A 17,464-nucleotide genomic window follows, 5' to 3' on the forward strand; every position below is an offset into this window, starting at 1 on the left:
CATTCTGGTCTATGAGAACAGGTAGCCTTGCAATAGTGAAAAATGAAAATGGCTGTAATTCACTATTAGGACATGCCACACACATCAGGGCTTGTCCTACCTTATACTTACAATGCACCCTGCCCTTGGGCCTACCATAGGGGTGACTAATATGAAGTTAAGGGAAGGTTTAGGGACTGGCAAGTAGGTGTACTTGCCCAGTCAGCATGACAGTACCAGACTGCACGCAGGTTCTGCAATGGCAGACCTTAGAAATACTTTACCAGGCAGCTTCTGTGGGTGGCACAACCAGTGCTGCAAGCCCACTAGCAGCATTTGGATTTACAAGCCCTGGGCACTCCTGGTGCACTTTACTGGGGCCTGACAGTAAACCAAATAAGCCAATCATGGAATTCAATCAATATACATTTTATACAGGGAGCTCTTGCACTGTGGCACAGATTGGCAGTGGCAGAGTGCTAACACCAGCAAAAACACATGAGGCAACAGCAACAAAATGGAAGGGAGACCCACGCCAATGGTGCCAGGTCTAACAGCAGCGTTGTGATTGGTCTGAGTGCTGTGGTTCGGCACTCAGCCAGGAAATGGGAGCCTGTGGATGTTCTCCACCAAGGCTGTAATGCAGCCTGGGTGTGGAACATGCTAAGTGTGCATGAATGTTTGGCTGGCCCGAGACGGCTGGCCAAACATTCATGCGTTTCTGTCTCTCAGTGCACATCTCTGTCTCGGTGTGCATGTCTCTATCTGCGCGTATTTTTCTGTGTGTGCGTCTCTATATGTGCATTTGTCTCTGTAAGTATGTCTCTTCTCTGTGTGTGCATCTTTGTTTCTATGTGTGTCTCTGTCTGTGTGTGCATCTCGATACGTGTGTCAGTCTCTATGTGTGCGTGACTGTCTGTGCGTCTCTGTGTGTATGTTTCTATGTGCGTGTCTGTCTCTCTGTGTGCGTTTGCGTGTGTTTGTCTCTATGTGTGTATCGGTGCATGTGTCTCTGTATGTAGTTCACTTTAGTCCTGAAGCCCTCAGGAGTAAAATGGAATTCATTCCCCAAACAGAAGCGTGCCAGGTTGGGAAAGGGGGGGTGGCCTTGAAGGTCCCCGCGGTCCCTGCTGGCTCACTCCCTCCTGCGGGAGCCAGCATTGCTTTTAGACAGGGGGGGCTGCTGACATGCAGCTACCCCCGACTAAAAGCAATTCTGCTCCGCTTCGTTGAAGCATTTTTAATGCTCTCGCTTCCATGAAGCGGCCCAGAGTTAGCAGCAAACTGCAATGTCCAGGGGTTGACACCTCAGGACATTGCTAGGGCTGGCAGTCCCCAGTGCCAACTACGGCTCCACGAGGGGGGGGGGGGGGGGGGCGGGCAACCTCCAACAAAAAATAAGCCCTGTAGAGGTGGGGGACTCCTGGGCTGCGTGAGGGGGGGGCTGGAGCCACCCCACATATTAGTTTTAAATATAGCCCTGGGGAGGTGGTGGTCCCCGGGGCTGCGGGTGCCAGGTGTGGCCCCCTGCATTTCAGTCAATTAGCCCTGGGGAGGCCCAGACCCCCGTAGCTGCAGGGGGGCGCGTGGTTCCCCGACTTTAAGTGAGTTAGCCACCGGGAGGTGGCAGTCCCCCAGGCTCCGGGGGTAGCCACATTCCCGCCCCCCCCCCATTTCCTCTGTGTTTAGCCCTGGGGAGGTGGTGGTCCCCGGGGCTGCGGGGTCCCCCCGATCATTATTTTTATTTGCCCCCGGGACCTGGCCCACTCAGAGGCCTTAATTCCATGAAGAGCGGGAGTCGGCGCTTCGTTTCTTTACATTTTCGCAGGAGTCGTGATTCCAACGCAACTCCTGCTTAGGCGGAATGAAAGTGGCAATACGGCACGTGACACTGAGTGTGATATCACAAAAAATGACATCACAACTTCACAGAAAGTGACATCCCAAGAAGAGACGTCAAATCTTAAGACCTCAAGCATATCATCAGTGATGTCACTGATCATGTCTTGAGTGATGTAATATGTGAGGTCATAAGCTGTGCATTGCGGAGGCATAAGTTATAGTTAGCTCAGCAGAGTTATGTACGAGTGAAATCTGACCCGAACTAGAACGTCCCTGTCGCCTATGTTTTTGTTCAGTGAATATATACACAAGTGTGTATATATATATATATATATGTGTATTCACTGACAAAACAAAGGTTACAGAGAGATTATAGCTAGGCTCAGGTATTGCTCATACAAAATCAGAGATATTCAGCCATTCTAGTTAATAAGCTAACAATAACTTGCGCTCCCGCAATGCACTGCTTATGACCTTACATATTATATTTCTCATGAAATGGTCAGTAACACCACTCATGACATCTCAAATTACATCACTCTTGATATCATCCACAGAATTTTGGATGCACCCACTCACACCCTATATAACCTTTCATACACCCACTCCAACTTCCACACTATCATTCTCAAACCCATTCACACACCCATTGCAGTCTATCATAAGTACATTTGAGAGCTCTACAAGATTTAACAAATAAAATGTGATCAGTACATAATCCTGTGGCTTGAGTTCCCTGTTTGCAGAAATTAACTGCCCAATTATGGATCACTTTTGGTGTTTGACCTACTACAGCAGAAAAGCACTAAGTTCTACAAGCTAGGCACCAAGAAAAAAAACACAGTTCATGCATTGCATTAAAAATGCAACTGTGAATATCAAAACTATAAATTGTACTAACCTACCAAACATACCACCATTATATACACTGACAATTTTAGCACTTTGATCTTTATCAAACAAATGCAAGTTTCACACTTCAGTTGGTATTCTGAGCAGGGCAAGTGATATTCCCCAAGAAAAATAAAGTTATAACTGGATATTCTGCACATATTCATTTTGACATTCTAGATCATGATATATTGCCAAGGGAGGTTTACCAGCATGAAATGAGTATATAGTGAGACCTTTTACATAACTGAACCCCAAACATATGAGTAACAAAATCACTTTCAAAAAAATCCTGTGCATCTGGTACTGGTTGTCGTTATGGGCAGTAGGATCTACCTTCCTAAATGGACTATCATCCACATTTCGATGAGCAGTCAGCCATCTGTGAACATATGGCAAATGATTAACCATGGGATCTATGAACATTAGAAAGAAGTGCGATACCAAGACAGTGTTATATGGGTAACATTATTCAGGTCATGGTGTTTGAAGCCCATTTTATGGTCACTTGAAGTAACTAAGTTTCTTTATTGCCCTCAAAACCGGGTGCAGTTGTGCTGTAATCCCATTCCTCCCATTATCAATACAGACCTTGAAACCTTCTGAAAAGAGTTTATAATTAAGAGACAATATTCTATACAAGTCAATACACTCAAAACTACTCTTGTGCATTTGTTTGAGGGGCCTGCTAGGTGTGTGCCTCGACAGCTATTAGTGTAGCCAGAGTCCTTAGGTACATGGACAGCCAGCACTTGCCAAGCATACACAAGTTTCCTGTGCCAGCTCCATGGGCCCGACCCCTTAAGCTTTAAGCCAATACCTTACATGTCCTAAAGAAAAGTAGTAAGGGAATACAGGAAGAATATTTCTACATCCAACATCAGGTAAAAAAAAAAGATACATTATTCAGGGGATTTTTAAATCCTTAAAAAGGTTTAAATATTCAAAGTAAAATATTGAACAGTGATGAACTTATCCTTAAGTTGTTTGAGGTATAAGTTTACTACTGCAGCGACATATGTGTCACACGCAGCTATGTTGGAATCATAGCAACACCACCTCGAACTGTAAGCATTGTGCAAAACTGATGTAACTGGAACCACAATGTTGAATTAGGAACAAATATTTTATGAGTTATGGCACCCTGACTGGAAGGAGACCTTAGTAACTGCAGAAAACAGAACTGAAACTTGTTGACAGATTAGTTGCCACGGAATAGGACAAGCAGTGAAGCGCATCCCTACCATTTTTGGGAACCATCCGGCGCGAATGCAGAGTTTGGGTTTGTGAACCATCCGGCATGCTTGCAGAGATTGTAAAGTGGATTATGAAGCCAAGGGACATGAAGTTCATAGGCACAGAAGTTCATCAGTCTGTGTTACTGACCAGACATGAAACAATCAGGTAAAGTTGACAAGTGAAACACATACATCGGTCTATGAAACTTTCACAAGCATAAGCAAGAAGTGGAAACTGAGCTGGGACTTAGTCATAAGTGGCAAATAGATATATTGTTTTAGTTATGTAATGGACCATAATGTTGTTCCAAGTATAATAAGAATATATGCCATATATAGGGTGTATGTGCCAATAGCCTTGCAAGTTGCTTCTCTCTGCCACCCACTCTCCAACCTCATGTGCCATGAATTAAAGACAAAGCAATAACCTTTGGTGTAAAACTGAAGAAATAAAGAGATATCATTCAAGTGCCTGAATTGAATACTGTGATAGAAGAAAACCTGGGATCAATCAAAGTTTCCACATTTGAACATATTATGATCCTAGGCAACTCTTTCTCTTGTGTTTGATCTAATAGACTATAATGTTGCTCGAAAGACAATACAAATCTAGGCCACATATAGGGTGCTCATGACAATTGACTTGCCTCGTAGAACATGAACAGCATTGTTGTCAGGATAGTGGTCGGCATGACTGTTTCCAAGTTTAGACTACATTGAAGCTATCAATTTTAGTAAATGCCCGTCGATGCAGTGGTATAATTTTAAATAATATGGCGAAATGTTTCTGCATTTTAACAAAATACACTTTATTGAATTGTGAAGGGAGAGTGCATATTTTGTTGCATGAATTACTTGCCAGTTTCATGCTTACCTCATTTACGGGCTGTACAATATTAATTTATTAGGTTTCCCATTTCTAAAGAAGCTAGGATTTAGAAGCAAGGCTGGCCGGGAAGGGGGGGGGGCGAGGGCAATTGTAATGGTACGCTTGGGTCCAACCTTTGGAGTCGGAAACATTTTCCTGAAATGGGGTGGGGTCATGAGAAGAGTAGTGGAAAGCAGTCTGAAAGTCAACTTATAGATTTATTGTTCTAAAAAAAAAGTCTGCCACAAAGAAATTGGCAACAAGGAGAAAAGTGACAATAAATGTGTTACTGCTTTATTGGTTGCATTGGCTGAATTTTTTAAAATACCTTATGGATTCAAGGCACCTGCTTTAGAGATCTTAGTAAGCCCACTAAATCTCAGGTAATAATAACAACATTATTAAGATAACTATGGTGATTAATGTATATGCTAGAGATAGCTGTGTTTTTTCGAAACACAGTTTTTTCTCCAAGTAGCATAGAAAGGTTAAGATATCTTCTGCAAAGCACATAATGCAGCATGCAAAAGACAGGTTCTTATTTTATGTAGATAGGTAAGTTGGCTACTGCTTTTAACAAAGAGATCCTTTTATTACTTGCAATTCCTAAACTACAATCCTTATAATCTAGCACAGTGAGTTATGTAGCACTATGGGTGACTCTTAAACCTTGTAACCTTCATTCACAGCCACTGGAATTATGCGATTTTGCAGCTGCTGCATTTCCTACATAATTATACATTTCTCACATTTGCCACATAATCCATCATATGCTGTATAATGTGCAGATTTCAACACCAAATTATTTCTAGCTCAAGCAGATAACAAATTACTAAAACTGTAGTGATGTGCTGTCACTCAGTGGAATGCCTTTTGCAAGGGTTCATTGGTGACCTTTCTGTTGCTTATGTCTGTATTTGAGAGTCAAAGCAGAACTAATTAGGTGAAACCAGTGCTTTAAATGGGCCGGTACTCACCGGTACTGAGTATCGGCACTTTTCAAATGTATCACTCTGAGTACCGGCACTTCTCTGCTGCCGTGGAGAGTACCGGGACTCACGAAAAGTAAGGCTCATTGGCTGTGCTGGTGAGCAGAGTGAAACGTGTGTCTGGCGCCAAGGCGCCGCTTCTGCAACCCTGATCTGAGCACCAGCTGAGCTATTCAGCGGGGCTCATTTGAATAATGTCCCGGTGCTCACCATCACGCTGTGCTTGACAGAGCAGGGTCCGTTCAGGCCCTGTGCTGTCAATCACAGCCACACTATCCTGCGCATTTGTGCAAACAAGTGTCAGATGACACAGGTTTCTGAGGGAGTAGTCAAAAAGAGCATGATACAACGAGTCACAACTTTCATGGAGAACCTGATGAGGCAATGAACGTTGTATTTATAGTGTAAATGTTATAGATGGATGAGTGAACAAGGGTGGATGTGTGGATGGATGGATGGATGGATGGATGGATGGATGAATAGATGGATGAATGAGTGAGTGAAAGCATGGATGGCTGGGTGAAAGGGAGTGGATGATTGGATAAAAGGGCGGATGATGGGTGGATACGTGAAAGATTGGATGGATGAATGAAAGGAAGGGAGGGAGGATGGATGAAAGGGTGGATGACGGATGAGTGAAAAGAGGGATTGAGTGAAAGGGTGGATGGAGTGAAAGGGTTGATGGCTAGATGAGCGAAAGGATTAATAAATGAGCAATGGGGGTGGATAAAGAGATGGATGAGTGAAAGGATGAATGGATAGGTTTGGAGATGGATAGGTTTGGATATGAAGGGTGGACAGACGGAATGGTGAAAACTGAATGATGGATGAAAGACTGAGCAGTCGACACAATGTAAAGGTTAAATGGCGGACATCAGCAGGTAAATGTAGGATGAAAGAATGAAGGGATAGATCTATGGACGAGACAAGAGCCATCTTCTGGGGAGGGTCATGATGATTTGCTTCATTTACATTGTGCCATAAGAGCTTTGGGTCGAAGTGGGGGTATTTTCAGTGGTGAGTGTGGATGGATGAGTGAGCAAGGGTGGCTGTATAGATGGATGGATGAGTGAAAGCATGGATTGCTGGGTGAAAGAGGGTGGATGATTGGATAAAAGGGGGGTGTTGGGTGGATAAGTGAAAGATTGGATGGATGAATGAAAGAGATGGAGGATGGATGAGTGAAAGGGTGATGGAATGAAAGGGTGGATGGAATAAAGGAGTGAAAGGGTTGATGAACAGATGAGCGAAAGGATTGATGAATGAGCGAAAGGGTGGATAAAGAGATGGATGAGTGAAAGAATGAATGGATAGGTTTGTATATGCAGGGTGGACAGACGGAATGGTGAAAAACTGAATGATGGTTGAAAGACAGAATAGACGACAGATTGTAAAGGTTAAATGGTGGACATCAGCAGGTAAATGGTATGATGAAGATATCTTCTGAGGAGGGTCTTGATTATTTGCTTCATTTGCTTGGTGCCATAAGAGCTGTGGTGCGATGTGGGGGTATTTTCAGTTTCTTCCTACTCATGTGCTGAAAAATATATGGTTTTGTGCCAAACAACAGCAATTAACATTATAGCATTAAGAAGGTGCATCTATTGCAAAAAAGGGAAGATAACATATTATAGCACTTACTTCTCTTTCATTTTGTGTAATGAGTTAACTTGCTTTCTTTATATAAACACATTTCTCCTGTGTGTTGGTGTGTGCTGCAACTAATATAGAAGTCAAAGTATCATCATGTCTTGCTTTTAGCCCCGCCCCTAGCCCCGCCCCCTCACTACACCTCTAGCTCATTTGAATGAGTACCTGCACTTATTTTTTCCCATTTGAAGCACTGGGTGAAACCATTGCCCAGATAGTGTTAAAATGCTTACAAATTACAAAATAATGAGGTAATTTTAGCCCTAAATGTGCTGCATTACGAGGATTAATCTGCTTTTTCTTGCTGAATAATTTAGTCTACCTGCCGCATATTTTGGTCCGCCCCGACGCATAATTCTAGTGGTACTGCCATCACTGTCTTATGCAGCACATCCGCTACATTGATTTACACACTTGTATCATTTTTGTCAATGTATATTTGTGTGCATGTGATGTAAAGCGCTCTGACACGCTATATTGGACGGACCAGCGCTATAAAAGAATTACAATCAAAACAATTGTAGCACTCAAATTGTTATTCTTGTAAATACTCGTACAGACAGATACACCTGACATCCCAATGCATTCAAATCTCTTTTTACATAGGTTTGAACATAGTCAAAACCTTAAGTACTTGTAAGGTGATGATAAGCTGTGTGCCCGTTTTCCCTCGATTGCTCTCTCATCTGGGTGATAGTCTTGCAGTAGCTCCCAGCCAGGATGCCACTCGAACAAAACGAAGGCTGGTGGCCATTTAAATCAGGCATTTGTCTTTGGCCCAGCTTGAGAGGCTGTAACAACAAGCCACCTCAACGTCTTCACGTTGTTGCTCAGAATGGAAAGCTTACAACGCGCAGGCCCTGCTTAAAGTGTCCCGGTGTGGGAAAATTACACAAGGAAAAATCCCCATTTTCCACTGTGGGCCAACTTCTTGCGCTGGAAAGGGCGGGGCCCCGTCCACTGTGAAAATAGTGGGCGGGTTCCCGCTGGTGCCTGTTGTACACGTTGTACTTGTTGTGGGGCAAAAGGTTGTATTTCCAGTATGTTTTCTCTTTCCGTTAGGTAGCGTCACTCAGTGTCACCATGGAATGTTCAGAATGTATTTAAGTGACGTCACTGTGATCTGTGTGACAGATGACAGCTGACGCCGCGGTGACTGCCAGCTACACCCGCTCCCTGTGGGCCCTTGTAAACAATAAATCTTAATTGATGACAAATCTTATTCTCATGTCATCTGTCACACTACAATTGGCGACGAGGGCTGTTGGAACAAGGGCCTGCAGAATTTAATCGGTGGATCAGGAGAATTGAATTACTAAGCTTGTGATCAGACCGAGGAGCAATTAAGTTAAGCTGAGTGAGTACACTGCGGAGTATGATGAGCGCTAGTCGATTGAAGAATATTAACGAAGAAACTGCTTAACGTGAAGAATATCGGCAGCGCGTAAAGTAAATAATAAGACTTCATTTTCTCAAACAAGCCGTATGGAGGAATGAGCTTGTCGACAGTGGTATTGATTTAATATACAGCTTTTAAATCCTCTGCTGTACCTTTGAGATCGCTTGTGAAAATTCAGTCATCGGCGCGCTTCGGTGTCAAGGTAACAGTGAGGCGTCTTTCATTTACCTCAGCTGTGCCGCGTGAAGCATGCCGGGAATGTAAGCTGATTGGTCCAGGACAGCGCACGTCACCGTGCGTGTACAGCGTGCGGCCATTTTGGAAATTGACTAAATGAACTAAGTCGAGTGATAAGAGCTTGAAACTTTCAACTAATACGTCGCGTTTGTAAAATTATAGGATCTGCGAGTAAAAGATTCATCGCGTTTTTTTAGGCAAGGGGCCTACAAGTAAAATAAAAAAGACTATACTCAAGTAAGCAATTTACAAGTGAAGCGTATATGCAATAAACGCGAGGCAGTTCTAACATTAACTTTGCAGTGAGTTGAAAAGTTAACATAACATATTGTGAGTAACATGGCCGAAAGCAATAACATATGCGCACCTCCTCGGTTCCTGGATGAGCCTGGTAAGCCCACAATGAAGTGGAAAAAGTGGGTGAGGGCTTTTGAAAATTACATCGTTTCAATAGATGGGAAAGCCTTTGATGCAGAAAGGAAATGTTCTTTATTGTTTGGACTGTTGGGAAAAGCGGGTCAGGACATTTTTGATAGCTTGCCCGAATATGAGAGTCCACCTGGAACATTTGTGCCTTTAAATGAGTATCAGGAAGCACTGAAAAGGTTAGAAAGGCAGTTCGACGAGGAGAACAATATTATGGTTGCTAGACATAAATTTGCCCAAAGGAAACAACAGGAAGGGGAGGCTATTGAAGACTACGTTGCATGTCTAAGGGTTTTGGCAGTAGAATGTGAATATGAGGAAATGACTGATGTGTACATAAGAGACCAAATTGTTTTTTTTATTGCTACACAAAGAAGGTGCAGGAGAGGCTCTTAGCATGCAAAAGACCGGCCTTGCAGGAGGTCATAGACATTGCAAGGGGTATAGAGAGGTCTCTAATTTCCACTAAAGAGTTATCTTCTACGGGGAATAACACTAATGTATTTTATTTACAGGAAAAGAAGAAGGTTGATGGTAAGGCGTATGACAAAAGTATGAGTGAAAGGAAGGTGGGAGGTAAGCAGTTGTGCTGTTTCAGATGTGGATCAAATGAGCACTTAGCAGATTTTAAAAACTGTCCTGCTATAGGTAAAAAATGCATTAAATGTAAAAGATATGGTCACTATTCCACTTTATGTAAAACCAAAAGAATGAATAACAGTATGAGTATTAGTACTGTAGGAAATTTTGATGAGGATATGTGCGCGAATATAGTTTTATATGTTGAAATAGAGGAAGGAAGGATAAAAGGTCCTGTCAGTGATGTGAAAATTGGTGAGGTTGAACTAAAATTTACTGCAGATTCTGGTGCGCCCATTACGACTATATCTGACACTCTTTTTGAAGAAAAATGGAAAGGTGTACAACTGACAGAATCTGATATAAACCCGAAAGCGTTTGGTGAAAAGGACATAAATATGCTGGGATATTTTGTTGACACTGTAACTTTCAAGGGAAGAGTAATTGAAACCAATATTTATGTTGCAGAGAAAGGTAGGATACTAGTAGGATGGAGAGATCTAGCCCAACTAGGGGTGATACTAGTACCGGGGGCTAAGGATCCAGTGATTTTGAGAGAGGAATGGATGAACAGCATTTGTATAGAGAAAAGAGATGAAGATTTAGAAACAGTTTTTGAAAAACACAAAGAAGTGTTCAAAGATGAAATTGGTTGTGTGAAGGGGTTCAACCATGACATCAAACTAAAGGAGGGCGCTATACCAAGTAAACACAAAGTTAGATCGATACCATTATCCATAAGGAAAGAGTTGAGGGAAGTGCTCGATAAATTAAAGGAAGAAGGTGTGATTGAAGAAGCAGAAGAATCTGAATGGGTTTCTGCAATTGTGGTATCAAAGAAGAAAAAGACAGGGGATATTAGGTTATGTGTAGACCTGAGGTCGCTAAATAAAAACATTATTGTAAACTGCCATCCCCTACCCAAAATCACAGACATTCTTCAGTCAACATCTGGTTCAAAATATTTTTCTTTGATCGATTTAAGAGCCGCATATCATCAGGTGTGTCTGTCAGAAAGGTCTAAGAAATTGACAACTTTCATCACTCCGTTTGGAGCGTTCAGGTATGTGAGGCTTCCCTTTGGCCTGGCATCATCGTCAGGGGTTTTCCAGAAACTCATGGAGGTCTTGTTTGGGAAAATGAAAGGGGTGGAAGCCTTTCAAGATGACATTCTGTTACATTCAAAAACTGAACAAGAACATATAAGGTTGATTGGAATGGTTCTAGATGTATTGGAGAAGAAAGGCATGACAGTCTCAAAAGATAAGTGTAAATTCATGACAAAGGAGATTGAGTACCTAGGGCATGTCCTAACAGCTGATGGTATCTTGCCTAAAGATGATTTAGTACGTGCAATAAGGGAGGCCCCGGAACCAAGAAACAAGGAGACTCTCAAGTCGTTCCTTGGCCTCAGTGAATATTATGCTAAATTCATACAGAAATATGCAGAAAAAGTGGAACCTCTCAGAAGATTGCTGAAAAAGAATGTAGCATATGAATGGGAGGATGAACAGAATAAAGCATTCAAGTTAGTCAAGGAGGAAATAGCGAATGCACCTGCACTGAAACCCTATGACCCACAACTGGACAATGTAGTGACCGTAGATGCAAGCAATGAGGGAATGGGTGCTGTGTTCTGCCAGAGAAAAGGAAGTGAAGAGAACACAATTGCTTTTATTTCCAGGAAGCTTAATGTCACAGAGGTCCACTACAGCACCATCGAACGTGAGACTTTAGCTTGCGTGTGGGCAGTGCATAAACTGAAAGACTATTTGTGGGGGAAGAGCTTCACACTTGTAACCGACCACAAACCATTAGTATATATGATGGATGGTAAGGGTAGAGGCAATGGAAACGCAAGCTCTAGATTGATTAGATTGATGTCTAAACTCCAGGAATTTAATTTCAAGATTGAGCACATAAAAGGAGGAAAAAACAGTAGAGCGGACTGCCTATCGAGGTTGCCACTAAAGGAACAAAAGGAGGAGGAACAAGACGACACTGAATGTGTAATAGCGCACATTGATGCAACGGTCATGTGCGAAGGATCGATATCGGACAGTGAATGGGAGGAATGTATGGAAAAAGATGCCATCTTGTCCAAAGTGAAAAAGTATATACAGACCAGTTGGCCACATATAAGAAATCTCCCAAGTGAACTTAGGTCTTACCAGCAGGTGAGTGATGAACTGACACTGGAGAATAATTACTTAAAAAGAGGAGTTTGTGCCGCCATTTGAGCTCAGACAAAAGATCATAAAAATGGCTCACAGAGGGCATCCAGGCACCACAGCCACAAAAAACGTTCTAAGGATGTACTATTGGTGGCCAGGTGTGGACAGTGAAATAAGGAGTCACGTAGACAAATGCGAGGAATGCTTAAAATCTGATAAACATTGGAGAATTGAAAAGAATGAACTGCAGAAAGTGGAAATTCCCGACGGGCCCTGGGCCAAAGTAGCAATAGACTTTGCAGGGCCTTTCAACATTCTCTCAGACGCATGCAAGTACTTGATAGTTTTGACAGACTACTATACTAAGTGGGTGTGCTACAAGTTTGTTAATGCAGTTACAACTGAAGTGGTCATAAAATTTCTTGAAAAAGTGTTTGAAAGTGAAGGACAGCCAAAAGTCATGGTGTCGGACAATGGTTCACAGCTGATTTCAAGAATGATGATCGAGTTCTTGGAAAGACATGGAATTGTACAGGAAAAAACACCTCTATACAGTCCAAAGAGCAATGGCCAAGTCGAGAGAATAAACAGATTCTTTAAAGAAGGAATCCAAATGGCCATTGCAAATGATATGGATGTAAAAGTATTCATTAAGGAAAAGATCAATGCGTATAACAATACGCCAAAAGATGCAACTGGGTATACACCGTTTTTTTTAATGAGGGGAAGAGAATGTAACAATATTATGACACCAAAATTAGGCGGTTGGAAAGGAGCAACAGTTGAAGCAAGAGAAGTGTGTGAAAAAGAACTCAAGGTGAAGGAGAGCATAGAAAATAAACAATTGAAAAACAAGGTATATTCCGATAAGATAAACAGGGCTAAAGACAAAAGCATAGCACCTGGAGACTGGGTGTTAGTAAAGAAGCCTGGCTTGATAAGCAAAGGAGAATCTAAACTCAGTAAACCCATGAAAATTGGAAGGGCGTCAGGTGGTGCAGTATTCATAGAAGGGGAAGGATGGCGCAGCAAAGACGATGTGGTAAGGCTCAAACATGGGCAAGAGAAAATAATAATGAAGAATATGGAAAAAGGAGATGAAAGTCTGAATGAAAGTGTCCTGCAATGGGACGATGTGTCTAATAGCACAGAACAGTTGCACCTCAGTGTCAGCCCAGGATGTTCAATGACATTGGGAGACAGTTCTAGAAGTTGTTCAGTGGTTAATGGGAACATTGTGTCGACTCAGGAAGACTCTATGTTAGAAAACAATATAGAGGGAACTGGATCTAAAGTAACAGGCATGAGGGGCACTGAAATAAATCTCACTGGGGGTTTGTCTTCCAGAGGGGGTAGAGTTATCAACTTACCTACAAGGTTTAAGGACTATGTTATGGAATAAACTCATGTTATGTTTTTTGATGGAGAAAGGGAGATGTTGTACACGTTGTACTTGTTGTGGGGCAAAAGGTTGTATTTCCAGTATGTTTTCTCTTTCCGTTAGGTAGCGTCACTCAGTGTCACCATGGAATGTTCAGAATGTATTTAAGTGACGTCACTGTGATCTGTGTGACAGATGACAGCTGACGCCGCGGTGACTGCCAGCTACACCCGCTCCCTGTGGGCCCGTGTAAACAATAAATCTTAATTGATGACAAATCTTATTCTCATGTCATCTGTCACACTACAGTGCCTCGTTCCAATATTTATATCATTTTGAGCAAAATACCTGAAACAGCAATTATTAGTAGTATTAAAAACGACAACAGAATTAAAGCATCTACAGTTTCAATATTATGACAAATCTACTTGTATAGGCACAGTTTACACCTTGAAGGGGAGTGGGAGGGGGGGGGTAAGCTTCTTCCGAGAATTAACATAGCAGAGCAAATATTAAATCGGCCAGGAAACACACCCATTATTAGTAACATGTTCGACACGATAAGAGCATTTCTTCCCTGGCTTTTCAATCATTGTTTCCACTTAGCGTGATGTTGGTTACTAAACTAGGTTCGCATAGAAATCTATATCATACACATTACCCTCACTGAGCATTTAAATAGCATTTCCTTGGTCCACTTGACATAAAACAGCAAGCATCTCATTCAGTCGCTTTCACGATGCATGTAAATAACTTTGCAGTGAAAAGCAGTTTCCGGAGAAGCAAGAAGTGTATACGAATACGCAAACACCTACGGATTTGGAATTTAAGCGCACACGGTGTATGTTAAAAACGTCCTATCTATACATGCTGACATTTTCACGGGTTCTATATTACAACAAACACATGGTTCTTATTTTTTTGCGTGGACAGAACAACCAATGTCCAAACACTAGAGAAGTGTAAGCTAAACTAGAAGACACAGAGAAGAACAGTTTGGATTCTTCCATTCGGCTAAATGAAAGACATGCAACGGTCCTCATTTCCAATGAAAGGTAAAGTAGTAATTAGCAGCGTTTTAGGGACCACCATACATCGCCTAGCATTAAAAGCAACCATGTCAACATTCTCAAAGTACGGGGTTTTCTCGACCTTCTACCAACCCACCCATCGGGGGACTTACTTCCTGTCTGGCGATGAACTGTCTTTAGAAATGCGATTTCTGTACCTTACTTCCGTTTCCAAATACCAGCAAAAACCCGAAGGCAGAAGAAATCCACCACCGAGCTAACGTTTGACAACTGACAGAATAGGGTGGGAGTGTCTGTAATACCTAAACATGACTCAATATCCCGCCTCCCTGAGCGTGTGATAGGAGAGAAAATAAGATCGTCATTGAGGTGCCTGGTCCAGCCAATCAGGAAGCGACCAGCCCTCCCCACCCCGCCGCCCCGGAAGAGACCTTTCCTCAGCGCCCCGGAAGAAATCATCGAGCTTGCCCTTTAATAGGTGTAGACTGTCAGCAGTCAGGGAATACTGTCACGTTAGTGCTGTTTAGGATCTTGTGTCTCGTTATTTCATGATTTTGTTTTAGTTTAGTTAACGTTTATGTGCGTCACGAATAGACAAGTCAACGTCAAACGCTCAGGTGTCTTGTTATCCACGTTTTCATTGTGGGTGGTGTATGCCAGGGTCGGATTGGTAAAGAGAGCAATGGGCGGTAGCTGTGTTGAAGCTGTGGGGCGCTTTTTTGGCCAGAGTGCTGGTCAATTTGGGCTATTTCTGTGCTGTTGAGGTGTAGACCGTAGCCCGGTGGGGGGCTGAGGGCCATTCCCGAGTCATATGGCCTCAGTTTCCTCACTGTTACTGGGCGGGGGGAGAGGAATCAAGCCACAAGTCTTAAAATCATAAGTGGGGGGACTAATCTAGTTAATCGGTATTCAAGTGACTTCACGGCGCGTGACATCACAGAAAGTGGCATCATAAGAAGTGACATCAGATCTTAAATCCTCGCATATATGTTTCACGCGTTTATTTAAAGTACATTGGAGCTCAATTCGAGTATACAGGGAAACCTGCCTGATATAGGCAGGAGATTCACACTTTTGTAAGCTACACATAACACAATGTTGCCTCTTGTCAACGTAAACGTCCTCTATACATAATGCTTTACAAGAAAAAATAGTGATGTTTAAATTATTACAACTCCTCCTTAGGGGTAGTAAGCACTATATAAATGCTATTTATTGTGTGTAAATACTGGAGAAAATCAACACATCTGACGTTCATACAGCGCATGCATAACAACCTAAACAGAGTCTGAATGTAGTAACTTCCAAATGATGAAGTAGTAGATTGTAGAGTAAATGCAGTGAGGTTTATTCCAACCTCCATAAAGCGTCCTTCCTTGTCAGCACAAAGCAGCATACTGACTTCTACATTCTAAATACAACACAGAATACATTCTGGAACATAATAAAGACTTTTGACACGGACCCACTGTCCAGTACAAAGCATGGTTTCTTAAGTGCCATTTTTTTAATCATAATACGCTTTATTTTTCTTTTGAGACTCTGTTATGCATCTTTTTACTTCTTTAATGTCACATTCAATCATTTCGCTTCTTTTCATCCAGCCAGGATTAACTTTAGAATGAGAAATTCTACCTCTGATTAACGAAAACAGGCAAACACCAACCGAACTATGGGTAGTACTCCTATTGGCCCAAATCATTTTATTTAACTCATTACCCCAAGAAATATCACTCTTACTGGCCAGTTGCATATTACCTTTGATACTGCGGTTCACCCTTTCAACTATACCATTACCACAAGGATTATATAAGGCGGTGAATCGTTGTTGAATTCCAGACGCCATGAGATAGTTTTTCATTTCACTTGACTTGAACTTAACACCATTATCTGAAAGGATCACAGCAGGAAACCCGTCACTTAAAAATATGTTATCAAGAAATGAAATGACTGTTTTAGTGTTTACACATTGCACAATACTTAATTCCAACCCCCTTGAAAATATGTCAATGAGAACCAAGATGTATTTGCAAGAACCATCCTACCATGTAATGGGTCCCATGATGTCTAATGCAATTACCTCCCATGGTAACTTGGGACAACCTAATGAACTCAATGGTGGATTAAGAGTTTTTAGAGACTTGTCAGATGTTTCGCACTTGATGCATGATCTGACAAATCTTTCAGTTTCCGTGTCTACTTTTGGCCACCAATACAGTTGTTTGAGCCTTTGTTTGGTGCGTGTGATGCCTGAATGACCTTATTGGCATAAGTTGATAATCTTTTCACGTAGGTTTGTAGGAGGGATTACTTTGTCTCCACGGAGAATCAAGGAATTGCAGGCACTTAATTCATTACGAACTTCTCAAAATCCTATAAGTTCATCCTTGACACATTTTTATCTATACCAACCCATCCATTGGTAATAAATTCTTTTACCTCACATAGAATGTCATCATCACTTTAAGCAACTGACCATTCTTCACTAAAACTGTCCTGTACCCCTTTAGTAGACATACTTGCAACTGAATATTCGTTCCAAGGATTGTTGTCAATTTCAGTCAAAGGTAAAGCCATTCTGCTAAGAAAATCAGCAGTAATATTTTTAGCACCTGGAACATACTGAATATCATACATGAAACCTTGCAATCTCCTAGAAAGTCTTGCGATTCTTGCTGTGGTATTGATCAAACCTTCGGTAGTCAAATGTTTGGTAAGTGGTTTTTGATCACTACGTAGTGTAAATTTTCTGCCCGACAAAAATTTCCTGAAATGTTCGA

The 17,464-nt window shown here is 42.0% G+C and overlaps 1 protein-coding gene across 2 annotated transcripts in view; it reads right to left on the reverse strand.

Annotated features, from left to right (window-relative positions):
* The window catches only part of MICU1 (mitochondrial calcium uptake 1), a 627,696-nt gene extending 612,598 nt beyond the window's left edge, over positions 1 to 15,098 (reverse strand). The window contains exon 1 of one of the 2 annotated variants that reach the window (XM_078643080.1): positions 14,837 to 15,098. The gene's annotated coding sequence lies outside the window, so the exon portion shown is untranslated. The remainder of the gene's footprint in view (positions 1 to 14,836) is intronic. The other variant, XM_078643081.1, reaches the window with a different exon arrangement.
* Between the last annotated feature and the right edge of the window lie 2,366 nt (positions 15,099 to 17,464).

The sequence above is a fragment of the Lissotriton helveticus genome, chromosome 5_1 (genome assembly GCF_964261635.1).
Source record: "Lissotriton helveticus chromosome 5_1, aLisHel1.1, whole genome shotgun sequence".
Classification (NCBI taxonomy): Eukaryota; Metazoa; Chordata; class Amphibia; order Caudata; family Salamandridae; genus Lissotriton; species Lissotriton helveticus.